The sequence below is a fragment of the Sorex araneus genome, chromosome X, assembly GCF_027595985.1.
Source record: "Sorex araneus isolate mSorAra2 chromosome X, mSorAra2.pri, whole genome shotgun sequence".
Lineage (NCBI taxonomy): Eukaryota > Metazoa > Chordata > Mammalia > Eulipotyphla > Soricidae > Sorex > Sorex araneus.
Window position 1 is genome coordinate 114,267,789 of NC_073313.1, and position 16,735 is coordinate 114,284,523.

The window sequence follows — 16,735 nt, forward strand, 5'->3', positions numbered from 1 at the left end:
CAGAGTCTAACAGTTGCCCATGGCCATACCATGGGAGAAATGGATTAAGTTATGCCCAAACCTGGGGCTGGCTCACAGAAAGCCGAGAGATAAAGATAGCTTGTGTCAAGGCAAACAATTCAGTGGAGACCAAAATAGTCCAACACTTCCAAGGAAGATGACAGAGAATAAGGGAATGTTAGATTTACCTTAACATGAAATGGCCTGTTACCAGAATATTCATGGGGAATAAACTGGAACCTTCTCATATTTTGTAATAACCCAAAAGTTTGATAAGAACAACACATTGCATGGTTTCCTCTCTTCTTATAGCTGAGCAGTATTCCATTATATGCACGCAACATAATTTCTTTATCCAGTCATCTGTTCTTGGACACGTGGGTTGTTTCCGGATTTTGGCTACCGGGAGGAAACTTGCAATGAACACAGGCGTGCAAATCATGCATTTAGCTGCTACCTCGGATGGATGTGGTTAAGAGCAGAAAACAATGACCATAGGAGAAGACAAGAAATGCAACTACTCTTGCGAACTGCAGGAATTCATCAAGTCCTAGGATTCTGGCCAAACAGACTACCATAGATATTTATTCACTGAGGTACACATAAAAGAGGGACACTGTCAGAGAAGGCAGAAATTAAACTGCTACAGAGTAGAGGAAATACAGAGAGAGACCGAGACATGTATGTGTCTTTCCTTGGAGGGGGAGGGGGTGTTTTGGTCTTAGGACCACACCTGGCCATGCTCAGGGCTTACTCCTAGTTGGGGTATGAGGATCAAACGTGAAGTCTATGTACAAAGCAAGAGCCTAACATGGTGTAACACACTCCTTTATACTCTTTGGTCAGTATCTATCCATTTCCAAGCCACAAGGAAAGTAATACACATCAAGGAGGATCTACCACCCAAAATTTAGATGCCCCCACTGGGCGTTTTGGATTCTCAAAGAGCTGAGGGAGAGGGCAGACACAAGAGGGAAGCTGCCATACCTAGAACAAGAGTAGTGTCAAGTGGCAGCCTTTTGAGTACTGCTTCCACTAAGGTCTGTGGAACCACAGGCTCGGCTGTGCATGAGGAGACACTCAGGGGACTCCTGGGCCTGTCCCAGCCTGAGCATCTCTACTGACCATGCGAAAGCTACATGACACGCAATAAGGCTAGACGACCCAAAGGAGTTAGTTTCAGGTTGTTCAAGATGTTTCAGGTCCAGAGGTTGTGGCCAGTGAAAGTAACCAGACTGACAAAAAGCCAGAAGCTCAACCAAGCCAAAAGCCAGGCAAATATCTGCCCAGCAGGCAGGAAAAAATTCCAAGGAGAACCTGGGATGGAGAAGTGGATGATCCACGAGCAGATCCCCTGCAAGCAACCAAGCCAAGTGTGCTGCTAGTCTGGCAAACTACCAGAGAAGCTGTGTGCACTCTGCCTCGGGTACTCTCAGCCTGCAGGGCTCAGAGGGAATGTGTGCCCACAGACCCCAGCCAGGCCACCTGCTGCTGCCTCTTCCAGGGAGAGCCCATAGTCCCGCCCAGAACATGGCGGCCCACACAGTGCTCACCCAGGGTCCCTCTGCAGGACCCACCGGGCGCAGGGAGATTGGCTCTCTCAGCTCGGCCCTACCTGGCCTTGGCTAAAGGTTCCTCACCGCCCACTGGACAGACCAGCAGAGCTGCAGACTGCCCAGGGGACTCTCCTTTCGCAGGGGCTGCACTTCCCAGTCACTCCTCCCCGGATGTGCAACAGGAACTAACAACCTATTCCGCTTGATGGCAGTATGGTCACAGGGATATACCTCTGCTTGCTCCCCTCCCCCAGGCTTCTCCCACTGCCATTCCTTTAGGAAAACCAGGTGCAAACTTGCTAATAGCAGGGGATCACAATCTTGCCATGAAGATGACAGGGAGTAATGGATAGTAGATTGATCTTAACTTGAAATGGCCTGTGACCGGAACATTCATGGGGAACAAAGTGAAAACCATAAATTACATGGTTTTCTCTCTTCTATAGCTGAGTGGTATTCCATTATATGCATGTACCCATGAACTGTAACTTTTTTTTTTTTGCTTTTTTTTTTTTTGGGGGGGGTCACACCCAGCAATGCTCAGGGGTTACTCCTGGCTCTTCACTCAGGAATTACTCCTGGCGATGCTTGGGGGACCATATGGGATGCCAGGGATCGAACCCGGGTCAGCCGCGTGCAAGGCAAACGCCCTACCCGCTGTGCTATCGCTCCGGCCCCATGAACTGTAACTTTTTATCGGGTCATCTGGTCTTGGACATTTGGGTTGTTTCCAGATTTTGGCTACCCGAAAAAGTGTTGCAATGAACACTCTGAGTGCAAATCATGCACTTTGCTGCTACCTTGGATGGATTTGGAACATATCCTGCTGAGTGAAGTCAGGAGAGGGATAGAAAAGAATGACAGCCCCTTACATGCAGGATATAAGGAAATCTGGCAAGTGAGTGACAAATGTCCACAGGCAGGAAAACTGGAATTGGTCTTCAGTAGGAAGCTCAGCATGCAGGGGGATGGGGACACTGCTAAAGGGAAATGGACACTGGGCTGGAACAATGCATGAATGACACTCTACTATTACCAATATGGCAAATTATGGTGACAAAATAAAAATATTTAGAGAGAATTAACAGAAACACAATTTTCCAATATACTCCCCACAAAATAAGCAAGGCCCTAACTCTTCCTATTACTGCACTCCCACCTCCCAGAAATGTTGATCCCAAAATAATCTAAGACAGGAAGTCAGAAATTAAACTGGTACAGAGAGATACCCTTCTGGGTTTTTTTGGTGTTTTTTTTTTTCTTTTTCTGGTGTTCTTTCAGTCTTGGGGCCAAACCTGACCATTCTCAGGGCTTATGCCTGGTGGAAGTATGAGGATCAAACCCTTAAGTCCACATTCAAAGCAAGAGCATAAAAGTCTGTAATATACTCAGGACCTCCTTCATACTTCTTGAGGTCAGCACCTATATATTCCTAGCATCCAAAGAAACAACATATTCCCAGGAGGATCTACCAGAAAAGTTTGAATGATTTGGGGGAACACTCTCGGCTTTTTTGATTCTCAAAGGGCGGAGGGCGAGACCAGGAGCAAGAGGAAAGCTGAATTCCTAGAACCACAGTGCCATCAAGTGGAAGGCTTTTGAGTAGGGGTCCACTAGCCTGTGGATGCAAGGCTAGGCTGTGCACTGGGGCCACTGAGATTCCTGGGCACTTCCCAGCCACTGTGCATCTCTGCTGACCCTGCGAAAGCCAATGACACTTATTCAGTCTAGATCACTCAAAGGAGCACCTTAACACAGATGTTTCTGGAGCAGTGTGGAGAGGGTGTGGCCAGCGGAAGCAATGAAACTGACCAAAAGCCTGAAGCTTCACTCAAAAGGCTGGTCAAATATCTGCCCAGGGGGCAGAAACAGGGTCCAAGGATAACCTGAGACACTTGAGTGGTTGATGCAGGAGCAGTTCCCTTGGCCCCGCAGAGAAGCCAAGTCTGCGGCCATACTGTCAAAGTCCCAGTGGAGCCGGGTGCTCTCCAGAGCGGTCTCTGCTGCTGGGCTCTGCTCTGCCACGGATACCTGCAGGCTGCAGGGCTCAGAGGGAAAGTGCCCGCAGACCCCAGCCAGGCCAGCTGCTGCAGCCGCCCCTTCCAGGGAGAGCCCATAGTCCCGCCCAGAACATGGCGGCCCCCACAGTGCTCACCCAGGGTCCCTCTGCAGGACCCTCCGGGCCCAGGGAGATTGGCTCTCTCAGCTCGGCCCTACCTGGCCTTGGCTAAAGGTTCCTCACCGCCCACTGGACAGACCAGCAGAGCTGCAGACTGCCCAGGGGACTCTCCTTTCGCAGGGGCTGCACTTCCCAGTCATTCCTCCCCGGATGTGCAATAGGAACTAAAAACCTATTCCGCTTGATGGCAGTATGGTCACAGGGATATACCTCTGCTTGCTCCCCTCCCCCAGGCTTCTCCCACTGCCATTCCTCTAGGAAAAACAGGTGCAAACTTGCTAATACAAGAGGATCACCATCTTGCCATGAAGATGACAGGGAGTAAGGGGATGTTAGATTGATCTTAACTTGAAATGGCCTGTGACCAGAACATTCATGGGAATAAAATGAGAAGCATAAAATATTTGTAATAATCCAATAACTTGAAAAGAACAAATTGAACGGTTTCCTATCTTGTATAGCTGAGCAGTATTCCATTGCATGCATGCACCCACAACCTATAATTTTTTTCAAGTCATCTGTTTTTGGACATGTGGGTTCTTTTCAGATTTTGGCTACAGGGAACAGTGTTGCAATGAATACAGGAGTGCAAATCATGCTGCTACCTTGGATAGATCAGGAAATATCCTGCTGAGTGAAGTCAGGACACAGAAAAGAATGACAGTCCCTTATATTCAGGATATAAAGACATGTACCAAGTGAGTAACAAATGTCCACAGGTAGGAAAACTGGGAACTGGTCTTCAGTAGGAAGCTCACCATGCAGGGGGATGGGGACATTGCTGAAGGGAAATGGACACTGATGCTGGAATAATGCATGAATGACACTCTACTACTAACACTATGGCAAATTATGGTGACAAAATAATTTTTTTAAAGAAAAGTAACAGAAACACAGTTTTTCTATATACCTCCATAAAATGAGCCAGACTTTTTTAAATGGTCAGAGATGCCTCTTGTCTCCCCAATCCTCCCCATCAGAGGAACAAAGAGATGGTCACTCACTGATAGATGGTAGAAATGCTTGCCTTAATGGAGGCTGCTAGCACACCTAGAACATCTAAAGGGGTTTTAGGCATAGGACTCCATGTACGTGTGGTTGATCATTTACGGAGGTAAAACATTTAAACAGGGGAAAATCTCTTGGAAAGATCAACTCAAGGAGACACTATCTCCCAGGGTCATTGATATTGCTATTCTCTTTCCCTTACGTTGTATATTTTAAACAATTAAGTTTACTTATTATTAATACTTGCAGTTAAATGTATAGACACAGCAAGGGAAGGCTTTAACGTGCCGGGGCAGTACCTGGCTTTTGGAGTGTCAGGAACGAAAGCAACTGCAGGCTGAGTGAAGTAATTATGACAGATGCCCAGGAGTAGACATATTTCAGAGTCAATCAACTCCCAACTACTAGCACCATAGCATTAACAGTATTTCTGTGTTTAAGCAAAGAACATTGCTCTATAGTAAAATGTGAAAAGGCTATAGGGGAAATAGAAGAGCAAGCAATTCACTATGAACACAAAATCTAGAATTACCAGAACATTTTGGTTATAAGGAATCATGACTAACTTTAGGAGCTGTGACAATGCGAGATAAAAAACAAAGGAAAGTTTAAAGATAAAGTCAAGGGATTAAAGATGCTCAAAAAAGCACTGTAAGTTTCTCAGGGAGGATGAAAACTGGTGATTCACTGGTGAAGACTAACACACTTAGGGTTAATAGCCAACATTACATTCCCACCTACCAGAAATCTGGATCTCACAATGCTCTAAGATTTCTAGTGAACCAAGTGATTAGGGGTAGATCAACCCCTTACTTCTCACCTGCACAACTAATGATAGTCCCTTCTGAGCAAGCAACTGTCTATTGCCTCGTGGATGTGTTCCTAAGTGCCAAATGGTTAAGAACAGAAATCAATGACTCAAAGAAGACAGAAAATGCAGCTACTCTTTCAAATTTCAGGTATCAGTAAAGTCCTAGGATTCAGGCCATGCAGATCATTTTGGATATTCATTCACTAAGGCACACATAAGAGAGAGAAACTGTCACAGAGATCAGAAATTAAAATGCCACTGATAGAGAAATCTCTAATCTTCTATTTATTTGTTTATTTATCTATTTTCCCATGGCAGAGAGTCTCTTGCCTGCAGGCCTTTCTGTCTTCCCCGGGGCCCCTCGGATGGGATGGGCTCCAGCTTCCCTCCCCACCCCGAGCAGAGCTCCCAGCAGCCGAAGACCACCGGAACCTAGCTACAGCCATGCTCGAGGCCCCTCTCCACACATTCGGACAGGCCTCATGCATGAAGGTACTGGCAGAGGAACCCAGAGGAACCCAGTTGTCTGTAATCCCTTCAATGGCCAACATCCAGAGACTTAAAAGCAAGCTCTCAGAAGTAATATCTCTAGCCTATTTCTCCCTCTGGGAGAAACTGGAAATCCTCTGAGAGTTTCCTGCCCACATAAAACAGCCTTGCAAGCTTTCCATGTTGTATTCATATGCAAAATCCAGTAACAAGATGGATCTCATTCCCCTGACCCTGAAGAGCCCCCAGTGCAACATAATTAGGAGGGCCGGTCCAGAGAGACTTCTAAGATCTCAGGGAAAGGACGAAATGAGATGTTACTGAGCTTATCCGAGAGATCTGTGATTGACGGGATATCGTGATCGTGATCGTGATCGTGTTCGTGAATTTTCCACATGTTCAGACAGGCCTCATGCATGAAGGTACCGGCAGAGGAACCCAGGTGTGTGTAATCCCATCAACGGCCAACATCCAAAGAGAGACTTAAAAGCAAGCTCTCAGAAGAGAGTGATGCAGAGAGTCTCTTGCCCACATGCGTGGATTTCTTCCCCGGGGCCAAAGGAGGAGGGGATGGGCTCCAGCTTCCCTCCCCACCCTGAGGAGAGCTCCCCCTTGCCATAGAACAACAGAACCTAGCTACAGCCATGCTTGAGGCTCCTCTCCACACATTCGGACAGGCCTGACGCATGAAGGTGCTTGCAAAGGAACCCTAGTGTGTGTAATCCCATCAATGGCCAACATCCAGAGAGAGACTTAAAAGCAACCTCTCAGAAGGGCGCAGCCACTTTGTGGCCATGGGATACCTTGTAGCATACTTCTCCCTCTTGGAGAAACTGGCAATCTTCTGAGAGTTTCCTGCCCACATAGGATAGCCTTGCAAGCTTCCCAGGGTGTATTCATATGTTAAATCCAGTAACAAGCTGGATCTCATTCCCCTGACCTTGAGAGGGCCCCCAGTGCAACATCATTGGGAGGGTGGAGTCTAGATAGACTTCTAAGATCTCAGGGAAAGAACGAAATGAGAGGTTACTGAGCCTGCCCAAGAAATCGGTGATTAACGGGATTTCATGATTCATGATTTTTTTGGTGATGCTTTGGTACTAGGGCCACACCTAGCCCTGCTCAGGGTTGACTCCTAGTGTGGGGATGAGGACCAAACTTGAAGTCCACATTCAAAGCAAGAGCCTAAAGCTCTGTAACATACTCGGAGCCTCCTTTACACTTTCTGAGGTCAATATCTATGTATTTCCCACAAACAAAGAAGACAATACACTTCAAGGAGGATCTACAATAGAAGATTTAATGATTTGGGAGCCTCTCTAGGTGCTTTTTGACTCTCAAAGGGTGGGAGGAGAGAGCAGGAGAAAGAGGAAAGCAGAAATTCCTGCCACAACAGTGCCGTCAATGGAAGTGTTTTGAGTCTGGCTTCCACTGAGGCCCGTGGATCCACAGGTTTAGCTGTGCACTGGCGGCAGCTCTGGATTCCTGGGCTAGTGCCAGCCACTGAGCATCTCTATTGACCATGCAAAAGCCACATGACAAACATGAAGGCCAGATCATCCAAAGGAGCAGTGTAACACTGATTATTCAGGCTTGCTCTGGAAAGGGTGTGGCCAGTGGAAGCAACCAGACTGACAAAAAGCCTGAAGCTGCACTCAAAAGGATAGTCAAGTATGTGCTCGGCGGGTAGAAACAGGGTCCAGGAAAACCTGGCCACCAACGCGGACAATCCAGGAGAAGATCGCTGTCCCAGCACCAAAGCCAAGTCTCCGGGCCAGTCTGTCAAAGAACCAGTAGAGCTGTGTGTTCTCCAGAGCATTTTGTGCAGCTGGGCTCTGCTATGACATCGGCATTAGCAGACTGCACTGGTTCAAAGGGAAATGTGTACTAGCCTACCCCAGCCAGGCCAGCTGCTGCTGCCCCTTCCAGGGAGAGCCCATAGTCCCGCCCAGAACATGGCGGCCCCCACAGTGCTCACCCAGGGTCCCTCTGCAGGACCCTCCGGGCGCAGGGAGATTGGCTCTCTCAGCTCTGCCCTACCTGGCCTTGGCTAAAGGTTCCTCACCGCCCACTGGACAGACCAGCAGAGCTGCAGACTGCCCAGGGGACTCTCCTTTTGCAGGGGCTGCACTTCCCAGTCACTCCTCCCCGGATGTGCAATAGGAACTAACAACCTCTTCCGCTTGATGGCAGTATGGTCACAGGGATAAAACCTCTGCTTGCTCCCCTCCCCCAGGCCTCTCTCACTGCCATTCCTCTAGGAAAAATGGTGGAAACAGGCTAATAGAAGGGGATCATCATTGTGCCTCTTGGGCTAGTGCTTGAATCTTCAAAGTCCATCACCCAAGGCTCCCTGGCTGATAAGCAGAACCCATCCATAACTGCTTCTAGCACAGCATATCTGCTGAGATGGAGACCTCTGTAATTTGATTATGGCCAAAAGTCAGTCATCCAGGAAGCCAGCACATGGGAGGAAGAGTCTCTCTCAGCATTTGCATAAGTCATCTCAAAGTCAGCAAAAAATGGAGGCTTCAAGCAAGGAACATTAGGAAAAAAAGTTGTGGGGAAAATGAGCTGGTGAGAAGAGTGGTTAATGTTGAGGTCAATGTGGAGGTGTTCCTCAAAGACAGCCCACATAACGGGAGAAATGATTTCCCCAACACTCAGCCAATAAGAGGTTAATATCCAAGATATACAAAGCACTGGTGGAACTTAATAAAAAGAAACAGCCAACCCCACCAAAAACTCGGGAGAAGAGATTAAAAGAAACTTCCTCAAAGAAGAAATACAAATGGCAAATGGGCATATAAAAATCCACTCTGCGTCACTAATCCTAAGGGAAATGCAAATCGAAACAAGGATGAGGTATCATGTCAAAGCACTAAGACTGGCACACATCAGAAAGAAAAAGGAGAACAGTGATAGGATGCGGGTAGAAAGGGACTCTCATTCACTGCAGCTGGGAATGTCCACTGGTTCAGTTGTTTTGGAAAACAATATCAACATTCCTAAAAAAAAAAAAAAATCTAGGAATTCAGCTTTCCTTGTACTCAGCAACTCCACTTCTTGGAATATACCCCAAAGACTCCAAAACAAAATGGAGGAAAGATGGGCCCAAGCGATATTACAGCGGATAGGGCATTTGCCTTGCCCTGGGTTCGATCCCTGGCATCCCATATGGTCCCCCAAGCATCGCCAGGAGAAATTCCTGAGTGCAGAGCCAGGAGTAACCCCTGTGCTGTGTGTGACCCAAAAAGAAAAAAATTTCTAAAAATAAACACATAAATGAAACAACAAAATGGAGAAAAGATATTTGCACCCCTATTTTCCTTGTAGTATTAATCACAATAGCCAAAATCTTGAAACAACCTGTGTCTAAAAATAGATTAATGAAACAATAATACCTGTATGCAGTGGAATATTACTTGGCCATAAGAAAAGATAGTCATGCAGTTTGCTACGTGGAGGGGCCTGGAAAATACTATTGAGTGAAATTAGTCAGAAGAAAAGAGAGTGACATAGAATGATCTCTCTCAGATGGAGTTGAAGGAAACATAATGTGGGGATAACGAATGCCCCAAAACAATGAAAACAAAATATGAGAAGGGGTAGTCAGGAGGAACCATCCCACCTGAAGGAGCTGGGGGACAGCACAGTTTGGGGAAAAGAATTTAGTGGAGAGCTCAAATTCAACTAAAGGAGAAGGAGGTGGTAAAGTATTATGTATGAGACCCTATGGGCAACAATACGGTAAACCACAATGGAAAAACATATATTTTTAAAAAATGCTCCTCATAGAGGCCGATTAATGGGTGGGAGACAAGGTGTGGTGGGGAGGGGAGAAGGGGAATCTGGCGGAGGGAAGTAAGCACTGGCAAAGGGACTAGTGTTGAGACAATGTACGCCAGAAATCCAACCATGAATAAATTTGTAATTCCTCAGTGACTATTAATAAGAAAAATTTTAGTCAAGTTCAATTTTTTTTCTTTCTTTTTGGGTCTCACCCAGCGATGCACAGGGGTTACTCCTGGCGGTGCTCGGGGGACCATATGGAATGCTGGGAATCGAACCCGGGTCGGCCACGTGCAAGGCAAATGCCCTACCTGCTGCACTATCGGTCCAGTCCCAATAAAAGAAATATTTTAAAGATGGAGATGTTTCCTTGGGATGATGGTCAGACCATGAGAAATTGGATAGAAATGTATTTGTCACCGGACTCCACTGACGAATTATGCCTCCCAGAAAGTGACACTGGAATGGCAAAATCATTCTGTTAAACTGGCCAAACTCCTGACGATATTGCAACAAAAATGCCAGTTAGAACTATCCCGTCCCATGCCCCAAGTCCTCTCTGCCATTTGCTTTCAAAAAAACATATCTTGCTGAAAAATGGTCACTCTGTTGACCTGGGGCACAGGCTTCAAAGTGTGATGCTCCGTCTAAAAAAGGCCTGCCTTGCCTTACCTGCCTGCCTTCCTTCCTCAACCCATCCCTTCCAACCTCCCTCCCCACTGTTATTTTTTCACCCTGGCCATACTCAGCGGTGTTCAAGGCTTACTCCTGCTTCTGCACTCCGGGATCACTCATGTTGGACTATAGGACCACGTGGGGTACAAGGCAATGAACCCAGGTCAGCTATGTGCAAGGCAAGTTTCTTAACCACTCTATCTCTCTGGCCCTTTGAGGCCGTTTCTACATAGAAACAACCAAGCCGAGCTAGGGGTAAGATGTAGAGGATTACGGAAGAGGATGATGTATGAGTCACGAGGATCTACCAAGGGGCCCTGGAGTTGAGGGATGGACAATGCACGATCATCTGCATCCATCTGGGTTTGACCTGAGACCCATGCATAAATATGTCCAGGCCTAGTGGAAAGGTCCGCAGTGGGAAAGGCCAAGTGGACATGACTCCCAGGATGGAAGCAGTTGTTTATAGACTGAAGTTTCTTTTTTGCTTTTTGGGTCACACCCAGCGATGCACAGGGGTTACTCCTAACTCTGCACTCAGGAATTACTCCTGGCGGTGCTCAGGGGACCATATGAGATGCTGGGGATCGAACCCGGGTTGGCAGTGTGCAAGGCAACTGCCCTACCCACTGTGCTATCGCTTCAGCCCCAGACTGAAGCTTCTTGACTCACCAGTTTCTACTGGATTTCATACCTGTGACCATGGTATGTAGTAGAGAACAAGCTCCTTATCTTCATGGCCTTCCAATATTCACTTGCTCATACTGATATGCTAGGAATGGAAGGGTTGGAACACCAGGTGAATCTAGCCTGTCACCGTAGGTCTCACCCATGGAACAGGTGGCCAATCAGAATAGAAAATGGGATGTGTGGGGGGTGGAATAAGGCAGTCGATAAAAGGCCTCCAGTCCTTCCACCCTCCCTACTTCGCCCCCTCCTCTCCCTCCCTCATTTCTCCCTCTCCAGGTTCAGGAGTGACAAGGTACTGTGCATAGGAGTCTCATCCACACACAAGGCCATGGCCAGAGACTAGGAAAGCCGGATGGGACGACAGGACCTGCTGAGGTCCAGCCACAGGTACAGAGCCCAGGGATCTTGGTAGCTGGAAACTGAGGAAAGAGTACATGGCACAGAGAGCATGAAGCAGGGAAAGGATCCGGCCATCATTCCCAGGGGGCGAGTACATTATGTGGGACGACACAGGACAGGACAGGACAGGCAATGCTGTTCACAGATAAAGGAGAGACCTGGACATCTGGGTAAAGGAGACACGCGGACCCATCTACTTTACCTGTATAATAAAATAACTTTGAATCTTGCAAGTTTTGTATGCAAATCTTTCATACATACAATTCTCAAGAACCTACCAGCGCAGGAAAAAAATCTGCTTTCAAGCTACTACCCTCATAATATAGGTCACAATTGCCTTAAAAGATTGTGTCAGGAACTAGAGAGACAGGACTGCAGGAAAAGGGCTTGCATTGTGCAACACTGATCTGGCTTTGAGGCCTGGCACCTCATATAGTCCCCCAAGCTCTGCCAGGAGTGAGCGTTGAGCACTGCTGCCAGGGATTAAAAAACAAAAAAAAAAGATTGTCAAAGTCTTCCCTCAAAAAACTGGAAACTGAACTTCCATATGACCCAACAATACCACTTCTGGGAATATACCATAGAGGCCTAAAAACACAAAGTAGAAAATCCATCTGTACTTCTTTGTTCACTGCCACACTATTCATATCTACAAGACAGCAGGAAAAATGAAGTCTTAAAATTCACTTACAAAATGATGGACATGAATCTGGGTCACAAACTTACCTTAATAGAATCGGGAAGATAGAAATTGTATCAACTATCTTCTCAGACCATGATGCGCTGAAGATGGAAGTTAATCACACACAGACGCAGAGAACACCTGGAAATTAAACAATTCATTGTTGAACAATGAGTGGGTCACGAAGGAAATCAAGGAGGAAATAAAAAAATACATTGAAACAAATGATAATGAAGACACAAGCTACCAGAACCTATGGGATGCAGCTAAAGCTGTGTTAAGGGGAAGATTTATAGCTCTGCAAGCTTTCCTCAGGAAGGAAGAAAGGGCGTATATAGAGAGCTTGACTTCGCAGCTCAAGATCTTAGAAGAGGACCAGCAAAAGGAACCCAAACCAGATCGGAGGAAAGAAATAATAAAACTAAGTGCAGAAATTAATGATATGGAAACCCAAAAAACAATCCAAAAGATCAATGAAACAAAGAGCTGGTTCTTCGAGAAAATAAATAAGATTGATAAACCCCTAGCAAGACTCACAAAGAAAGAGAACCCTAATAAACCGAATCAGAAATAAAAAGGGGGAGATCACAACAGAAACCAAGGAGATTCAAAAGATCATCAGAGACTACTTTGAAAGTCTGTATGCCACAAAACAAGAGAAACTAAAAGAAATGGACGAATTCCTTGATTCCTACAATCTCCCAAGACTGAACCAAGAAGACTTGGAATACCTGACATAAATATCAAGGAAATAGAAACTGTAATCAAAAGTCTCCCCAAAAACAAAAGCCCAGGTCCAGATGGATTCACTGGCGAATCCTTCCAAACATTTAAAGAAGACTTGTTGCCAGTTCTCTTCAAACTTTTCCAGGAAATTGAAAAGACAGGAAACCTCCCGAACAGTTTATATGAGGCACATAACTCCCTAATACCAAAAGCAAACAAAGACACCACTAACAAAGAAAACTATAGACCAATATCTCAGATGAACACCGATGCAAAGATCCTCAACAAAATACTAGCAAATAGAATCCAACAACTCATCAAAAAGATCATACACCATGACCAAGTGGGATTCATCCCAGGAATGCAAGGATGGTTTAACATTCGGAAATCAATCAACATAATCCATCATATCAACAAAAGTAAAGATAAAAACCATATGATCATATCAATAGATGCAGAGAAAGCATTTGACAAGATCCAACACCCGTTTATGATGAAAACTCTTGCCAAAATGGGTTTTGGAGGAACTTTTCTGAAGATAGTCAAAGCCATCTACCACGAACCTATGGCAAGCATTATCATCAATGGGGAAATACTAAGGGCCTTTCCTCTAAGATCGGGGACAAGACAAGGATGCCCACTCTCACCACTTCTCTTTAATATAGTACTGGAAGTACTAGATAGATATTAGGCAAGAAAAAGATATTAAGGTCATTCAGATCAGAAAGGAAGAAATCAAGCTCTCACTATTCGCAGATGATATGATACTATATCTAGAGAAGCCTAAAAGCTCTACTAAGAAACTCTTAGAAACAATTGACCTGTACAGTAAGGTCGCAGGCTATAAAATCAATACCTAAAAAAACCATGGCCTTCCCACTGAACACCTTTATTGCAAACCACAATAGCTAATTAGAGGGAGAGAACAGAAGGGAATGCCCTGCCACAGTGACAGGGTGGGGTGGGGGCAGATGGGATTGGGGAGGATGGGAGGGATGCTGGGTTTACTGGTGGTGGAGTATGGGCACTGGTGAAGGGATGGGTTCCCAAACTTTGTATGGGGGAAGCATGAGCACAGATGTGTATAAATCCGTGGCTGTACCCTCATGGTGATTCATTAATTAAAAATAAATAAATTTATTAAAAAAAAAACACCATGGCCTTCCTATATGCAAACAATGAGACAGAGGAAAGGGACATGAAAAAAGCAATCCCATTCACAACCGTGCCCCAGAAAATCAAATACCTCGGAATCAGCTTAACCAAGGAAGTAAAGGACCTCTACAAAGAAAACTATAAAACGCTACTCCATGAAATAAAAGAGGACATGAGGAAATGGAAACATATCCCTTGCTCATGGATAGGGAGAATCAACAAAATGGCAATACTCCCCAAAGCATTATACAGATTCAACGCGATCCCTATAAGGATACCCATGACATTCTTCAAAAAAATGGATCAAGCAATCTTGAAATTCATATGGAACAATAAATGCCCACAGACAGCTAAAACAATTCTTGGGAAAAAGATGATAGGAGGCATCACCCTCCCCAACCTTAAACCTTACTACAAAGTGGTAACAATTAAAACAGCATGGTTCTGGAACAAAGGCAGAGGCGCAGACCGATGGAACAGAGTGGAATGTCCCAACACACAAACCGAAATGTATGATAATCTAATTTTTGATAAGGGGGCAAGAAATGTGAAGTGGAGAAGGAAAGCCTCTTTAACAAATGCTGCTGGCATAACTGGACAACCACATGCAAAATAATGGGCTTAGACCTCGACCTAACACCATGCACAAAAGTCAGATCAAAATGGATTAAAGACCTCTACATCAGACCACAATCCATAAGGTACATTTAAGACAAGGTGGCAAAACCCTTCACGATACTGAAGCTAAAGGTATCTTCAAAGATGACACGAAACTAAGCGATCAAGTAAAAAAAGAGTTAAACAAATGGGACTACATTAAACTAAGAAGCTTCTGCACCGCAAAAGTCACAGGGACCAGAATAAAAAGGCAATCTACAGAATGGAAAGGATATTCACCCAATACCCATCCGATAAAGGATTGATATCAAGGGTATACAAAGCACTGGTTGAACTCTACAAGAAGAAAACATCCAACCCCATCAGAAAATGGGCCGAAGAAATGAACAGAAACTTTCCCAAGGAAGAGATACGAATGGCCAAAAGGTACATGAAAAAATGCTCTACATCACTGATCATCAAGGAGATGTAGATCAAAACTACCATGAGATACCACCTCACCCCACAGAGAATGGCACACATCCAAAAGAACAAAATCAACCGCGGGGGGATGGGACGGGGGGGTGGGAGGGATACTGGGATCATTGGTGGTGGAGAATGGACACTGGTGGAGGGATGGGCTCTCGAACACTGCATGAAGGAAAAACAAGCACAAAAAGGTGTGAATCTGTAACTGTACCCTCACTGTGACTCACTAAAAACATTTAAAAATAAAAAAACAAAATGATGGACATGGAGAGTATCAAGATAAGTGAAATGAGTCAGACAGAGAGGAACAGATAGAGGATAATTGCACTCATATGTGGGAGATGAAAAAACACAATATGAGACTCAAGGTCAGTAGAAACAAGTGCCAGGAAGACTGGCCCACGCCTTGCCATAAGTGGTGGTGGGAGGGGGTAATTAGGATAGAGAAGGGACCACTACAACTAGGATAGTTAGAGATGATCACTCCAGACAAGAACTGAGTGCTGGGACCAGAGCAATAGCACAGCGGGTAGGGCATTTGCCTTGCATGAGGCCGACCCGGGTTCAAATCCCAGCATCCCATATGGTCCCCCAATCACCGCCGGGGTAATTCCTGAGTGCATGAGCCAGGAGTAACCCCTGCGCATCGCTGGGTGTGACCCAAAAACCAAAAGAAAAAAAAAAAGAATTGAGTGCTGAAAGTTGGTAAAGGGACAAACATGATAACCTCTAAGTACCTATAGCACAAACCATAATGCAAAAAGGAGGGAGAGAGGGAGAGTGGGATGGATAGAGAAAGGGAGAAAGGGAGAGAGAGAAGGGGAATAGAGAGAGGAAGAGAGGGAGGAAGGAAGGGAGAGAGACAGAGACAGAGAGACAAAGAGACAGAGAGAAGAAAAGTGCCTGCCATGGAGGCAGGCAGGGGTAGGGGGTGGGAGGGAAACTGGGGATACTGGTGGTGGGAAACGTGGTGGTGAAGGGACGGGTGTTGAAACATTATATGGCTGAAACCCAATCATGAATTTGTAACTGTGTGTCTCACTGTGATTCAATAAAAATAAATTAGCACTGTAGCACTCTCTTCCTGTTGTTCATCGATTTGCTCCAGAGGGCACCAGTACTGGCTCCACTGTGAGACTTGTTACTATTTTTGGCATTTTGGAGAGCCCGACAAGCTACCGAGAGTATCCCGTCTGCACGGCAGAGCCTGGCAAGCTACTCATGGTGTATTCGATATTCCAAATTATACCACTGTATCGCTGTCATCCCGCTGCTCATCGATTTGATCGAGCAGGCACCAGTAACATCGGGTTGGCCGCGTGGAAGGCAAACGCCCTACCTGCTGTGCTATTGCTGGGCCAAAAAATAAGCTAAAAAAAAAAAAAGTCCTTTCTGGCTTGGAGGATACAATGACCTTTACTGAGGAGCAATCACGATGGTGGTGGGTGGAAAGGTGTGGGGGTTCACCCTAAACAAAGCAGAGCAAA

General features: G+C 45.8%; 1 long non-coding RNA gene across 2 annotated transcripts in view; it reads right to left on the reverse strand.

The window, feature by feature from the left end:
- LOC129400127 (uncharacterized) overlaps window positions 1-16,735 on the reverse strand; it is a 98,238-nt gene that overhangs the window by 66,781 nt on the left and 14,722 nt on the right. For both annotated transcript variants that reach the window (XR_008627452.1, XR_008627453.1), the window contains exon 5: window positions 12,326-12,422. This is a non-coding gene — a long non-coding RNA (uncharacterized LOC129400127). The remainder of the gene's footprint in view (window positions 1-12,325; window positions 12,423-16,735) is intronic.